Genomic DNA, 3,871 nt, shown 5'->3' with positions numbered 1-3,871 from the left:
TCGCCGGGGCGCCGGCCGGAGCAGGGGAGGACGGAGCCGACACTAAGGATCTCCAGGAAGCGCGCGAGAGGCCGCGGTCAGCCCGATCGGCGACGCCCCACCCACCAGAGCGGCGACCCCGAATGCGAGAGCCCGAGCCCAAGGACGCGCCTTTCGCACTCGCCACCCGTAGGCTGGCGCCGGCGCCGGGCGTCCCCGCGGGCAGCCGGACTCCCACCCCTAGGAGTCGAGCCACCGGCAGGAACAGACCGAGGCGGCCGAGCCGGAGCCTTGGGGGGAGGGACGTGGTCGCGGCAGACGACGGGGCGCCCCACGGCGAGGTCGGCCCAGACCACGCGCGACGAGGCGGCGGGGGGAGTCGGCGGCGGAGCGGCCGGGGAGGGCGCCGGCGGGCGGATTGGGGCCGAGGAAGGGAATGGGAGCTGAGCCCGCGGCGGAGCCGCCGGGTCGCCCAGCGTGTCGCCAGAGCTTGAGGGATCCATCCCTAGGAGAGATTCGTCCTTAAGGCTGGTAAAGCACTAAGAGTGCACTGTTAAATAGCCATTGATGGAGATGTGTATGGTGTGTGATGCACACTGAATATTTCCCTCGCCTACCTTCTTGTTCTGACGCACCTACCTTTCGTCTTCTCACCGACAGACTGAATCTGGTGCATCTCGACGCGACATTTTTGAGCTCCAAATCTTGTATCTCCTTGTGTGGAGTGTCACAAGAACGTGAGTAACCAGAACAAAACGTCATCTGAATATTGGACCAGTCATCCATCGTTGTGAATCACAGTAAATGTGGGTGGGCTAGTTTTGGGCCACTAGATCATAGAAAAACAGGGAAATGTGCAAGATGAAATACAAAATCACAATTAAGGAGTATTATTTGCAAAGGTCAGCCCCCACCTTTAGTGATGACCAACGCCACACTACATATACGACACTTGTCACATGATGAGATTTCTCCCCATATGGGTGAATTTGTGTTTTTTTCGTAAATTCATCTTTGGCACCAAATTACAAAAAAACAAGGAGAGAAATATACTGATAAAATACAAAATCACAATTAAGGAGTGACCTTTGCATCACCCCCACATCCTTTAGTGGTGACAACTGATTCACTACCTATACGACAGTTGTCACATGGTTGGATTTATCCCCACATGGGTGGTTTGTGCTTTTTTTTCAGACAAAAATATCTCTTAAACTGAAAGTCAAAATTACAAATTGTTGTGTTCCTCATATTGAGATCTACGGAACTACTTCCTCTGTCCCAGAATATAAGATCTTATTACATCCAACATATTGGACGTAATAAGATTTATATTATGGGATAAAGAGAGTAAATAGGAGGTTAATAGGTTCGAAAACTGTTTTTGCAAGCAAATTTGTGCTTCTAGCTAGTAGCACTTGTGCTTGTGTAAACTATGCTCCCGATACATACTAAAACAGAAAAAGACAAATTGTAGGACTCCCCCCCCCCCCCCGGTCGTCCGCTCGGGCGACTCGGGGGTCCTAGCGCCGCCTCCAACCTCCTGTCCTCTCGCCCCCTGCCGGATTTGGCCCGCGCGGTGGTAGGCGGCGGCAGGGCTTCCCTGCGCGCCATCTGCTGGCTTCACCCCGTCACCCCAGCCCCCAAGGTCGCAGCTTCCGGTTCTTCCCCGACCCCTTCCTAGCAGCGACACCCTCCCCTGCTGCTCGCCCGCCGCGGTGCCTACCATGGCCGTCGGAGCTGACCTGGGCCTGTCTGCTCCGCAACTGGCTGCTACTACTGCTCCACCCGCCAGATCTGGTGTTGGTGGAGGCCCCGGTGGCGGCGGGTTGTTCGATCCAGCCACCTCGCGTCGGGACAGGGATGTGACCCTGCTCCCGCTCACGTCGTAGCATCTGCCCCTGTGTCGCCGGATCCCTGGCGGGTGCTGGCCAATTTTCCGGCCGAATCTGCATTGGGAGGCGATTGAGGCGCCTCCTCTTTCTCCGTGGTGCTTGATGGTGGCTGCGGAAGTGCTCCTGGTGGTGGTGGCGGCGGTGGGTGTGGTGCCTAGCTATGGATGGGATGTGCGTGGTGGGTGGATGTCGGGGCAGCGGCCCGAGACTTGGTGGACGGCGTCGACTTTGCGTCCAGCGGCGTCGGAGGGTGGTGTACTGTGACCTTGGCCACGCGGGCGGCGACGTTGTAGTGTTCGTGCGTCGTGGTGTGCTTGGCTCCCCACGGCCCTGTGAACCGATGCGTCAATGACCGCTGTCCTTTCTCAGTTCTGTGCCCTTCTCGTCAAATCCGGTCCCGTCGACCTCTTCGGCTTGAGAGTCGGGCGTTGCAGAGGGCGACCAAGGGAAACCCTTGGCTTGCGGCGGAGGGCACGATGTTGGCGACGCCTTTGGCGTCGGTTCCCTCCTTTGAGGCCTGGTCAAGGTCCCCTCCTACCTCCTACCCTCACACTCTGCTTTGGGTCAGAACTTTGTTCCCGTTGTGGACGACGACGTCGTTGCTCGTCGCTACCCTTCTTGGAGGCGTCATCTTGGGGGACACAGGTGTGAGGTGGGCACTCTGCTACTGGGATTGGGACAGCTGAGGTGTTTCATGCTCTTCTTCGTCTTCGCTGGCTATACGATCTTCTACGCCGGTCTTCGCCATACAGTGCCGCGTTTCTGCTTACGCTTGTGTGACCTGCAACGCTTCGATCCCCTTCTCGTGCCAACTCAGTCATCGTCGTTCATCCAAGCTCATGGTGAGCGCTTTGCCTTCCGACGGTCCGACGCCCTTCAAGCCAGGGCGAGAGGGTAGTGGCCCTCTTCGGAGGCAGACAGATGGCATGGCGACCGTGCTTTGGTCCTATGTATTGGGCTTTGAGGCTGCCCTCCGATGTTGGTGACTCCTTCAATTTTCTTGTGCTGCTTGCTTTGCTGTCTGGTTGTACCGAAAAAGGGTTTCCCCCCGCTTTATATTATAAAGCACCCACCGAGTCACAAGTTCAACGATACAAAAGAAAGGAAGAAAAAACCATAAACGGCAAAGATACAAGATACTAAAGGAGCCACTAACAAGACTCGAATGCACCAAGCACAAGCTTGAACATCGAAGCCCTCGGCAAACAGGAGCCAACACACGCCGCAACTAAGCCGAGGTAGATCCCGCTGCAGGAGGATTGTTACGCTCCGTCATCCCCCTTGAGCCAAGCCATCCGGTCCGCCATCCGTCTCTACCTCCGAAGAGAGCCCCCTTCCCTCCAGTCCTGGATCGGAGGACACTACGCCGTCAACAGACAGAGTCACTCACCCCTAAGCTCGCATGACCAGGACCAACAGGTTGCCGGGAGGGGGCGACAAGCACGACTACTGCACCAAGCAGCCGCACCACCAAGCATCGCCAACGCCGCGCGCCGGCGCCAACTTCAACTGCAAGTGGCCAAGCACGGACACCACTGGCGATATCCGACAGCCACCTCCGGTGCCGAAGCCTCGACCACCACTCCGCCGCTCCAAGGTGGTGTCTTCAAGAAGAAAAACGACGCCGGAGCGCCGTCACCACCCAATCCAAAGATTTGGGGCTTTCACCCGGGACAAGGAAGGGAGGGCGAGGGGGTATTGCGAAGCCGCCTTCAAGAAGGGGAACGACGCCGGAGCGCCGCCGGCATTGTGGCCGCAGCGAACAGCCAAGGGGTTTCCCCCAATCCATCCCCCCGAGAGGAAGCACCATCGCCAGATCTGCACCAAGGGCAAACGGGGAAGCCCCAGGAGCCAGCCACACTCGCCGCCGATCCGCCGCCCACGCGGCCAGGAGCCGCGCTCCCCGCATTTGCATCAGCCACCCACCGAAGGGGGCCGACGCGCTCCACCGGTGGTCGCCGCCACCACACCAACACAACCGCGTGGAACAGAACACC

The sequence above is a fragment of the Triticum dicoccoides genome, chromosome 4A (assembly GCF_002162155.2).
Source record: "Triticum dicoccoides isolate Atlit2015 ecotype Zavitan chromosome 4A, WEW_v2.0, whole genome shotgun sequence".
Lineage (NCBI taxonomy): Eukaryota > Viridiplantae > Streptophyta > Magnoliopsida > Poales > Poaceae > Triticum > Triticum dicoccoides.
Note: the sequence above shows the minus strand (reverse complement) of the source record.